Source organism: Pseudorca crassidens, chromosome 11, assembly GCF_039906515.1.
Source record: "Pseudorca crassidens isolate mPseCra1 chromosome 11, mPseCra1.hap1, whole genome shotgun sequence".
Taxonomy (NCBI): domain Eukaryota; kingdom Metazoa; phylum Chordata; class Mammalia; order Artiodactyla; family Delphinidae; genus Pseudorca; species Pseudorca crassidens.
Genome location: NC_090306.1, coordinates 53167028 through 53179461, shown reverse-complemented (window position 1 = coordinate 53179461; position 12434 = coordinate 53167028). Strand labels below are relative to the sequence as shown.

The 12434-nt window shown below is 41.6% G+C and overlaps 1 long non-coding RNA gene across 1 annotated transcript in view; it reads right to left on the bottom strand.

Annotated features, from left to right (window-relative positions):
• LOC137202141 (uncharacterized) overlaps positions 1–9878 on the bottom strand; it is a 68960-nt gene extending 59082 nt beyond the window's left edge. The window contains exon 1 of the long non-coding RNA XR_010932466.1: positions 9698–9878. This is a non-coding gene — a long non-coding RNA (uncharacterized lncRNA). The remainder of the gene's footprint in view (positions 1–9697) is intronic.
• Between the last annotated feature and the right edge of the window lie 2556 nt (positions 9879–12434).

Genomic DNA, 12434 nt, shown 5'->3' with positions numbered 1-12434 from the left:
TGCATTCTAATATTATGCAGAAACCATCTCCCAGGCCCCACACAGTGCACACTGCCCAACTGTTGTTGGAACCAGTCCTGCAGAATAAGTGGTCTCTCTAATTTATCTTATCCCCATAGAAGCTAGTATATTGGAGGAGTCACAGTGATACTCATTAATATTGGCTAAATAAAGAAATGTGTATTTATGTACACATATTCACTGACTCACAGAATTACACAAGCACATTTATTTTTCAAGGCAAAACAATTCAGGTAAAACTGCCCTCCTCTTTTCCCATACCCCTTCTTTCAAAAATTCTCTTCCTTTTAGGTTTTCTTCTTCAACACTGCTATTGACATTAATTTTAATTAGATTAGAATCCTCTACAAAATGCTGGGGAAGAGGAGACAAAAGATACATTTGACCTAGACTCCAAGCTTCACAGATGGTCCATAACATGGAGAAGAGCCAGAACAGATTTTAGCACAGCGTTCTACACTATATTCCATCCCTAAAGGATGGCCACTGTCTATTAGAAAAGAACATGAATGGCATGACTTGAGCATCAACTTCAGGGTCCTTACCAAAAATAGACTCAGGCAGCCTACAAAAATGCTTGAAATTTTAGTAACTCCACAGGGTAAACACTGAAGGTTGCTATTGCAATTATCCAAGTAAAATTTTTGTGTTAACACTTTAGGATTATTCATGTTAATTATCTGGTCACTCTGTAAGTCTTTGAAAAAATAAGGTAGGCAAGTTCAGAGTTTGGATGACAGTAATAAAATGCCAGAGAAAGTCTGGAGCATATGGAGAGGCCTGGTGGTGTGGAGGAGGGGCTGGGGGAGTAGAGAGCCCTGGTGAACAAAAAATCAGCAGGAGGGAACTGGACACCATGGGTAAAGATAATGCCACCGCAAGGAAAGAGAATGATAAGGGAAATCAGCATTTACAAAAAAATAATTACACACCAGGTAGGCCCTGTGTTCAGTACTTAGTATATATTAAAATACGAGATTCAAGACAAAAGAGAATTTTTGTGCTTACTTACAGTCACTCAAGCTACATTCAAATATATTTTCTGTTGTTTTATTATGTGATTTAAAATTACAAAAAAAGGGGGTGGCGTAGAAAAGCAATGAGAATAGTACCTTTTCCTAGAGGAAAAGTACCCTTCCTCTTAGGTCTAAAAACCTGTGAACTAGAGAGACAAATTTTCTGTCCCCCACATACACAATATACATGGTAGGGTAGACAGGCATAGGATAATCACTATAAATACCCCCATTCAAAAAGGGAGAAAACACCATAGGCATGTGGCAGTCTCTCACCCACAGCAAATCAAACTGGGCACATGTTGCCAATTCCTTGATTAAGTAAGGTTCACTTCTATTGCCTGCGATGATTCTCCTCAGCTCTTTGCTCCATCCTCTGAGTTATCCTTCCTACTCCATAAAATATTCCTGCCTGTAGAAGTTCTAGGGTCTAAAACTTCTTTTCATTTTGAAGCCGTCTCTATTCCTTATAGTTCAAGCTAATAGTATTTCTACAATATAATTTTCTTAAAAGCTTTGTAAGTTTCCTATGAATCTTATTGATCTCATTGGGGTTTACTTCATTAGACAAAAGCCACATCAACAAATCTTGTCTACATGGGGCTCCCTGTAAGGCATCACCTTAATTTTTCTGGGGTCTTAATAAAGGATTTCACAGTCTAATCCTTAGTTTCATCTTTACCCTGAGAACTTTTCATGACGGAGCTGTGAATTTGATTTTGTCCTGAGGCCTTTTTTTTACTTTGGGAATATTCTGCTGCAAGAGACTGGTCATCAGAAAAGGGTTTTCTTTTCTAACCCAGCAAGTCCTGACTTTTATATATTTCCTCAAAATTTTGCTTGAAAACTGAATAATTTCTTCTCTAGCTCATCATTATCTGTATTTCATGATATCAGCTAAAAGAAACCAGTTGAAACTTTAAAACTTTAGCCTGGAAACTGTTCGGGCTGATGCATCAGTTCATTAAGTATTATTTTCTATTTCTACATTATCCTAAGCAGCAGTTTTATTAACAAGAGCTTTTCCTCCAACTTTAATAATTTTTTCCTCACTTTCCTTTAAGCCCTACTGACAACCTCAAGATCCATCAGATTTCTGCTGCTAATCTCTTCAAGGCCCTTCCAACATATGTGGGCAGCTCAGTTGCAAAGCCACTGTCATGTGTTTTAGGTTTTGTTATAGTAATACTCCATTTCCAGGTCCCCAAACCATTTCTGGTTATCTACTGCTATGTAACAAATTACCCCAAAACTTTGGCTTACAACGACAACCACAGTGTTATTATTCTCTCTCATGGTTCTGGGGCTTTACTAAACTTGCCTACATGGTTCTTGCTTAGGGTGTGTCCTAAGCTTGCAGCAGATGGTAGCTGGTACTGGAATCATCTGGGACTTGCATGGTGCCTAGTTTGGGAAGACTTAAAATAGCTGGGGCAGGCACAGCTGGGTTTCCTCAGATCTCTCTCCCTATGTCTATGTGATCTCCCCATGGTCCTTTCAGAATGGAAACTTCAGGGTAGCTGTTCTATAAATGCCATTAGGGTCAAGAGAAGGGAACACAGACTATCGTCACAAATCTGAGTGATGATGGTCAAAAGCAGATCAGGGTCACATACATTCAAATGTATTAAATTATTCCAACATTTTGTTCTCCAAGAAAGACCTATTTCTTTCCTCACTTAATGAGAGAAAGGGGGGCGGGGTAAGGGTGGAACCAAATGTTCTATCAGGATAGCTAAGTTCTAAAGCACGGGTCAGCAAACTGGCCTGCAGGCCAAATCTGGCCTATGGCCTGTTTTTAGTATTGCCCATGAGCTGAGAATGATTTTACACTTTTAAAGAGGAAGAAGAAAGAGAAGAAGAGGAGGGGCAGAAAAAGAAGAAAGCAAAGGAGGAGAAACAGCAGCATATGCAATAAAGACCATATATGACCCACAAAGCCTAGAATATTTAATATCTGGCCCTTTACAGGAAATGTTTGTTGACCCTACTCTAAAGCACTTTCAAATGTTTTCAGATGTTACTACAGATAAAACAGCAAACATACTGCTAGGATGCTTTTAACATATAGAGTTTCCTCACAAAAACAGAGTAGATAGTATAACAACACAGGATCTTGCCCAATCAATTATCCCTTTTCTATTGTATATTCAATCCTGAATCTCCATATTCCCTCTCATTTTTCCTCTATCCACCTACCAACAGTCTTATCTCCTCATTAATAAGCAATCTTTCTTCCCCTACCACCTCCTTTAAGTTTTGTGTGTGCAATTTTCTTTTCCCCTTGTGTAACTTCTCTCCTCAAAAGACATAAATGTTTGTTATTCCTAAAGAACAGTCAAAAAGGCAACCTATCGAATGGGAGAAAATATCTGCAGCTCATATTTCTGAAAAGGGGTTAATATCCAAAATATATAAAGAATTCATGTAGCTCATTAGCAAAAACAAACAATTTGATTAAAAAATGGGCAGAGGATCCAAACAGACATTTTTCCAAAGAAGACACACAGATGGCCAACAGGACATGAAAAGGTGCTCAGCATCACTAATCATCAGGGAAACGCAAATCAAAACCGTAATGAGATACTACCTCACACCTGTTAGAGTGGTTATTATCAAAAAGATAAGAAGTGTTGGCGAGGATGTAGAGAAAATGAGATCATTGTGCACTGTTCGTGGGAATGTAAACAGATGCAGCCACTACGGAAAACAGTATAGAAAAATTAAAAATAGAGCTACCAATTCCAGCAATTCCACTTCTGGGTATTTATCTGAAAGAAATGAGAACATGTACTCAAAAAGATAATAGGAACCCCCATGTTCACTGCAGCATTATTTACAATAGCCAAGATATGGAAACTACCTAAGTCTTCATCAATGGATGAATGGATAAAGAAAATGTGGCATATATAAATACAATGGAATATTATGCAGCCATAAAAAAGAATGAACTCTTGCCATCTGTGACAAAATGGATGGAACTTGAGGGCATTATGCTAAGTGAAATAAGTCAGACAGAGAAAAAGAAATACCATATGATCTTACATATATGTGGAATCTAAAAAATAAAATTAAATAACTGAATTCAGTTATTCTGGTGGTTGCCAGAGGCAAGGGGTGGGGGGTAGACAAAACGGGTTGAAGGTGCTCAAAAGGTACAGACGTCCAATTATAAAATAATTAAGTCATGCAGATGTAATGTACAGCACTGTGATTAAAGTTAACAATACTGTATGTTATTATTTGACAGTTGCTAAGAGCACAGATCTTAAAAGTTCTCATCACAAGAAAAAAATTGTAACTATGTGTGGTGATGGATGTTCACTAGACTTATTGTGGTGATCATTCTGCAATATAAACATATACCAAATCACTGTTGTACACATCAAACTAATATAAAAATATATGTCAATTATATCTCAATTAAAAAAAAAGAACAGGCACGCGGGCTTCTCTAGTTACACCACGAGGGCTTAGCTGCGGTATGTGGGATCTTAGTTCCCTGACCAGGGATCAAACCCGGGCCCCCTGCATTGGGAGCGCGGTGTCTTAACCACTGGACCACCAGGGAAGTCCCAGGAATCTTAATACATTTTTGTTCAAGTTCAAAGCAGTATGAAACACACATAATTGTAGTCTGTTACTCCACCAGAGAGCAATTAGAGATTATTCATTTATAACAGAAAACAGCGCTACAACTACATGTATGATCTAAACTGCCAGTGTCTGTGGACACTTTTTAGTTCCTAGTTTACTTTTCTGTGACATTTGACACTATTTGGCCTTCTGAGAAACCTTGACCTTCATGATAAAACACTCTCGATTACATAATAACGGAACTAACACTCTCAATTATATTTGAAACCCAGCTAAAGGCAAACAGAACGGTATATTTTCAAAAGAGTTGTTTGAGGTGGAATAAGAAGAAAGAGCTAGGAACTTACCCTGTAAAATCAACACAAGGCTCCTATCTTGGGTTTGTTTGTTCATAACCAAATCTGTACTGTTGGGCGTCAACGGTGCAGTTTAAAAGGATCCTATCCACAAATTTAGTGCCCAGAAGTCTGTGTAGGCACAATTCCATTACATGTGCACAGAACAGCGCTTTTAAAGAAAGATAACTGCAAAATGAAAATCTAATAACAACAAAAAATAACTCTCAACTTCAGATAAAAAAAGCATACTCTAGTCCATGTAAAACTAATATTTCTCTTAAACAAATTCAGAAAACAACTCAACGTATTACAGCAGATAATACAAGGCTAAAAGGTAAGACAGCCAGAGTATCACTGAATATCAACCACAATTGTAATGCTCATCTCCAAGACTCCAATGCCACTTTTAGAATGACTACTAGAGGCAACAAACATCAAGACATCTAAATTACAAGATCTATTGTAAGTGTTCCGTACTTCCCTCCCCTCGGCTCCTTCACCCACTTTTTCTTCTGCCAGGTCTCAAAGGTAACCTAGGTCACTAATGCTTTTCTCACCTGCCCACAATTTGATTCTTAGGCACTTCATGTTCTACCTTTTCTAAATGCATTGACCTTCGGGGCAGTGACGTAGCCATACAATTATTCTGCTTTCCCCATGGTGCCTAACAGCAATATCCTAACAAAAACACTTAGTGAATTGTGTTAGACAATCATTCAAGTGATTTTAATATTTTTGCCTGAATTGTCTAGATTTCAGTGGCACCAATGACTTTTTAGATTTTACGACACTGGCCATAATTGTCCTCTTGGGTATTACCGATCTGGCCTAATTCACTTTTGAAGGCAACTGTCCTATTTTCCTTTTGTTGCAGAAATTATAGAAGGAGTGTTCAGTGGGGGAAGTAGTACCTCTCCTGTCAGTTCTCCCCCACCCTCCCACTATGGAGGAGGTGAGATGTGACATACGAGAGGGAGAAAGGATGGGTAGCCATGAAGAAATCCCAGCCTTCCTGGCACCTAGTTCCCATACACTGAAGAGCATCTCTCTGCTGTCAGGCTCCTCTGACAAGAATTCTTTGGGGCCACTCCACAGACACAATGTCTTGAGTACACCCTGGCCCACCTACCAAAAGGCAACTGTTATGTTTAAACAGCTTATAAACAAAAGCTTTAGTATATAAGATTAACAATCAGGAATTCTGACTTTGGGGCCTGAAGCAAAACTGCTTCCCAAGAATCTTCTCCAGGTGTCCCATACACAAAATTAACATCTACATTTCCAATAACTGAGGATGACATTTATTAAAATGTTATTACCATAACTGAGCTTTCCTTTGATCTGGTATTTATTGAGGACACCCAAACACTGCCTTATTCTTTCCCATCTGTGGCTTTTTGCTAATACAAATTACTTAAATGCCTGACAACGGATCAACAAAAAAGTCAATTGTGCCAAGTAAATGTCAAAAACATCAAGATTGGAAAGTTGCACTTTTGATAAGGCAAATTCATCTTGTAGGAAACTGTCAACAGTAAAAATGTTCAGTAGATAATTTTCATCGGTGTGTACAGAAATGTAAAAGTGAAATGCAAAAGTGAAAGGCTAATTTTTAATACTGGAGATTAGAGCAGAAATATAACTATGGTACTAAAAACAAGTTGGCTGAGGGCAGTATTTTCTCTTGTAATTTAGCAAACAAGAATAACATATAGAAGTACCTTTATATCCAACAACAAAATGTTCCTACTATGTGGGCAACATATAGTTCTGGATGAAATTTACTTTAAAAGCAGAAGATAAACTGTGAATACTTTATCTGTATACTTCAGCTTCCTATCTGCTGATCCATTAAAGTTCAATAAATTACTGGCAGAATCTGTAATACTTTTGGGCACAAATTAACAACTGTTGATCCCCTATAAAATGTTAAAAAGCGTAGTGGGAAAGATGACCTGTCGGATGAGAATTAGCATGGCTGGCTGAATGGAGTATTTTGGAAAATGAAAATTATTATACTACAATTAGAATTTTATTAGTTTCTCCATAAATCAAGATTTGACATAGCACCCAAAGATTTTCATCATTTAAAAGAATTGGCTTTTAATAAAGACCTGAATTTTCTTTGATATCAAGAAAGCAAACTCCAAGAGCCAACGCTCACATATTTTATGCATTTTAAGATTCAACGTAAGGTTCTATACTGTCCTTCCCACAATGAGGCAGCTCCATCCAGATGAGATCAGATTGAGCAAGGTTCTCTCTCAAAGCTAAACCAAACCAAACCAAGGCATACTTATTAGATAACTTTTGAATTACGAAAGCATCAAACTCCTCCTGAAGGGGACAAAAAGGATTCGGTTGGCTTTAGTTTTTTCTCCTTATATGTGCCTTTTTCTTAGTAAAGAATTGCCTTAGTTTTTTTCAATTATGCATCAAAAATTAAACCGCAGAATGTTTGTGATTACATCACAAAGCTAATTATTCTGCACAAATCAAAACCGGATCAGTTTTCTAAGAAAAGTACTAAAATTTACCACCAATTTCTCTCAGTGAAATTAAAATTTTAGAAATACAATCATCTTTTCCACCCAGACTTCAGGGTATTTGAAATACCGAGTAATTTCATTAGTTTTCCAAACTACATTTTTTAAATAAAAATTGGATCTTCCTGCTTGGCGTAGTGGTCCCTCACAAATCAAAATGGGCAATCTTAGATTTTAAACTCAAAGTATCCAGAAACCACACTTCTAGCTCCTACCTAGATCCTTTTCTCCCACACTGAAATGCAATGATATAAATGATTACAACATGAGAATCAAAAGCCAAAAAATCCCACCACACCGGCAGAATTTGAGCCCCCAAAGTTAAACTAAAAAGAAAGAAAAAAAAAGCACAGCACACTGTAAAGAGAATTTATTTGCCTCATACATTAAAAAATCTCAATAGTGCATTTAACTATAAATTCAATCTTCTTATTCAAAGAGTTGCAAAGTTTAAACAGAAACTTTTAATTGCTTTGGGTTTACACATTTTAAAAACTCTTAGATTTACCGAGAGAACATATTAAAAAAAAAAACAGATTTGAACTGTTAAGGCATAAACTTTATAATTAATGGGTCTACTATTCCGCCCCTAATGCCAGCTCTGCACAAGATACCTCACACCACTCCGACCCACAGATAAAGAATGAAGTAAAATAGGTACAAACTAAATCTTGCATCAACTACTGAAAGAAGCGGTAAAATTATTTAGGGTGGAAAAGTTATGTGTCAATCTCTCTCACAATTGCAGTCCTTCCTTTTCGAGCAAATACCAAATCCAAAGACTTAGGTCTTCCCCAGCTTTACAAAAGTCCCCGTCCACCCCTCTCCCCGCAGTCCCTTCCTCCCTCCGGGAAAATGTACAACTAACGGTTTCCGTGGTGGCCGGCCCTGCCGGGGCTCGGCGGGCTGCCCCCGCGCCCCGGAAAACAAAGGGGATTCCCAGCCATTGTCCTCCGCGGCGCTGAGCATCACCAGCACTAGCAAGGCAGTAGCTTGCGCAGTTATCTCCACAGCGGGCAATGTCACAACCCGACCAACAGCACAAACTACTACCTCAGCCAGGGCCATGGTGTCAGGGAGGCACCGGACCACGCTGAGGCGAGCGAAGCGACTCCGGCGCTCCTTCGTCCATCCTCAGCCGCCGACGTCGGCCCGGCGCCCCTGCCCTTCCCCGCCGCGCCCGCAAGACCCCGCCCAGCGCCGAGCCGCTCGGCCGCACCAGGCGCGCCCCGGGAGCTCCGGGCATCACAGCGGCGCCGGCGCCCGGGGGAGGCCGGGCCGGCGTCCTCTACGTAACCGACAGCTCTGGAAAGAGAAAAGGTGCGGAGGGGTCCTAGCGGAGGCACCCGCTCCCTCCGCCGCCCCGAGGGGACGCCGTCCCCCGGGCCACTCGAAAGCATGAAATGGGCGGCAAAAGCACAGCAGACGCCTACGGGACCTGGACGGTCCCCGAGAGGCAGCAAGCAGCGCTCCCGCGCTTCGCCCGTCGCGCTCCCGCCACGTCTCCGGGCTGTGCCGCCCGCTGCCCTCCCTGCGGTGGGGGCTGGGCGGCGGCTGGGCCCCCACCGTTGCCGCGCTCCCTACACCCGCGCGAGGCCGGCTCTCCGCCCGGGAGAACGCCGGAGCGCTTCCCGCAGAGGCAACACCGACTCCGGCGCCGCAACCAGAAACCACGGCACAGCCCAGAAGTCCCCAGGCCACCGGCTCCCCAGCACCCTTCGGGGAAATCTCGTGCACCTCTGCAGGAGGCAAGAATAAAACAAACAAAAACCCCGTAAAACTGAAACCGGGCCGGGCGGCGGCATGGGTGGCAGTGGCAGCGGCAGCAGCCGGCGAGCGCGGACACACGCCCCGTCTCGCGCTCCGCTGCTCCAGTGAGTCCGGACGAACCATAGAGATCACTTAAGGAGGCTCGCGCGCTACTCCCACCACGTGACCGCCCCGCCAGGCCGCCCCCCGCGCCGCCATCTTACATCCGGGACCGAGGCGGCGTCCCTTTTCCCCGACTTGGCAAAACTTCGACGTGTCACTAGAAATCAGCCCCCAAAGGGGGGGACCCCGATTCCACGTCACCAAAGTGCTGAGGCCGTGGGCCATTCCCCCCAATCCGCTTTACGGGGCAAAGAGGAGCCCCTAACTTCTCTCAGTCTTTGCCCGCAAAGAAAATGGCGGCACTTACCGCCGTCTAAGTGGACACGTTGTCTTCTGGCCGGGGTTTAAAGTTTCTGGCACCTCCTTTCGCATCCGGCAAGGACACCGCCACATGCGCTCCACCCCGCGGCGTGGCCGCCGTGCTACATTACGCAGAAAACCGGCGGGAAAGCTGCTGCGCGGCTTACTTTAACGCGCAGGCTCCTGGGACTTGTGGGTGGTTTCGTTTCTTTTTTTTTTTTTTTAAAGGCCAAGTTTGGGAAAAGGCCGACTGCCGTAAGCCCCATCTGCTTCGGGGCCAGGCAAGTTACTTTTTGTCTCCCATTTTGAGACTTTCTGTGAAGTTAACAAATCATTGTGAAGAAAAAGCAAACAGGGGTTGCCAGTTAAGATACGGAGCGTCTAGTTAAATTCAAATTTCAGATAAACGAATAGTTTTTTAGTATATGTATGTCCCATACACACACAAAAAATTGTTTATTTGAACTTCAAATTTAACTGGCGTCCTATATTTTTATCTGCTAAATCTGGCAATACTGTTAGTCATCACGCTCCTGAAAATCCAGACCACATAACAAAAGTAAGGAATGGAGGAACTGAAGAGTGTGTTCAGATTTGGAACTGACTCTGCGTGGAGACTTTGATCCCTTCACGAAGGCCAGAGAGCTGAGGTCCAGACTCCAAACTACGCACAAGGGACATCCATGTGCTTTTTGGACAAGTACGTTTTCTATTCCTTTAAACCAGCACAATCTAATTTTGATAACATCCTCTCAGCCAAAGAATTTCATGCAAATTAAAGATTACGTAACACTGGGTTTTCATTTCTATTCTATATAGTATTGGTGATGGGACACAATTTCTTGAACAAATTTTCAAATTAAAAGGCATCCTGCCTGACATGTTTCAAAACAAAATTTGTAACATGCAAATTAAGAAAATAAAATATACTTGGTTTATTTGGGCTTTTTTGGCTGTGCCACTTGGCTTGTGGGATCTTAGTTCCCTGCCTGACCAGGGATAGAACCCAGGCCCTTGGCCGTGAAAATACAGAGTGTAACCACTGGACCATCAGGGAATTCATTAAAATATACTTGGGGGGCTTCCCTGGTGGCGCAGTGGTTGAGAGTCCACCTGCCGATGCTGGGGACACGGGTTTGTGCCCCGGTCCGGGAAGATCCCACGTGCCGCGGAGCGGCTGGGCCCGTGAGCTTGTGCTCTGCAGCGGGAGAGGCCACAACAGTGAGAGGCCCACGTACAGCAAAAATAAATAAATAAAAATAAAATATACTTGGGTATGCCCACAAACTGACCGATCTCAATGTCATGCTTGTACGCATTTTAAAGCAACTGCTAAAGGCAGTTTGCCTGCGATGTCCAATCTGAACTACTTCCAATTAACAATATGTATTTTTGTATATATTGAACATACTTGCAATTAAGTGCCTTACTTGACAAAGTTGACAAAATTGACTGCATCACAGTGATGTTTACCACAAAGTCTGTAGAAACTTCACTAATAGTTTATGATTCACACCACCTTGTTCCCATAAGCAATGATTGGGTTGCCATGGCCGTCATCCCCCACTGCTCATTCACTGTACACTGGACCATATTATCCTCCACCATAGCAAATGTCATTTGTCATAATGGTCCAGATATTCAAATGGTCATCAAACAGTTATTTGGTCTACAGTATACAGATACATTAGAGCAATAAAATTTCCAAATAAATTTAGTCATTACACTAATTGTATCAGATTCCTTTCCACAATTAACCTGTTTTTGACAGTGTTGACACCAATGTACTCATCATCCAGACACAATGTGCTGTTATCAACTCTTTCTTTTCCTCCACCCATAATATCCAGAATCTAATCATCCTTTCCTTTCCTAATATGAGCATGCTCACCTTATCAATCCTTCACCATGACCTCACAGCAGAAAAATTGCAACAGCTGTAGCCTACCTTAGCTCTCCCTACTCTATACTCCTTCCACTTTATCCTGCTTATAACTGCAAGTTTATCTTCCTTAGTTTCATAATATACTCCTAAAAATAATCACTCCAAACTCCTGCCACCTCAAATCTAAATTACTCTGCTTGGCTTTCAAGGAATTTCATGAACGGGCCTCAATCCTTTACCATCAACCTTGTTTCACACAACACATCGAAATGTACTCTCTCTGTTTCCTCATATCTCAGATATATGCCTTGCTCGCATTATTTGTCTTTACCTGAAATACCCTCAAATATCCTTTGGACCCAACTAGCTATCAGCACCTGGAAGCCCCCAATGACTTCTGTCCATACAGCAAGGATACAGTTATGAATATACACAATAGTAGGTTCTCACTATGCTGTGGTTGTCCAGTAAAAGACAAAAAAACTATCTTTTTGTGAGAAGGTATGGGTTTTCTGACCATTTCTTGAATGACGTGGGCCAAAATTTTTGTTCTATGTAACATCCACCAGGTACTGTGTGCCCTGGGACAGTTCTTCACAACACTCCTTTTTAAAATCCTAATAAACAACTCTATGAGTTAAACACTACTATGAACTCTATGTTACAGATGAGGAAGCCAAATCAGATTAATTAACCCAAGGTCACACATCTAGTAAGTAACAGTGCTGAAATTTGAATCTAGGAAGTCTAGCCCCAAACTCTGGGCTCTTAACCACTAAGCTACTGGTTATAATATAACCTCTTATAACAAACTACAAATCAGTAAGATGTTTTAAACTCTCAGACCAAATAAAAACCC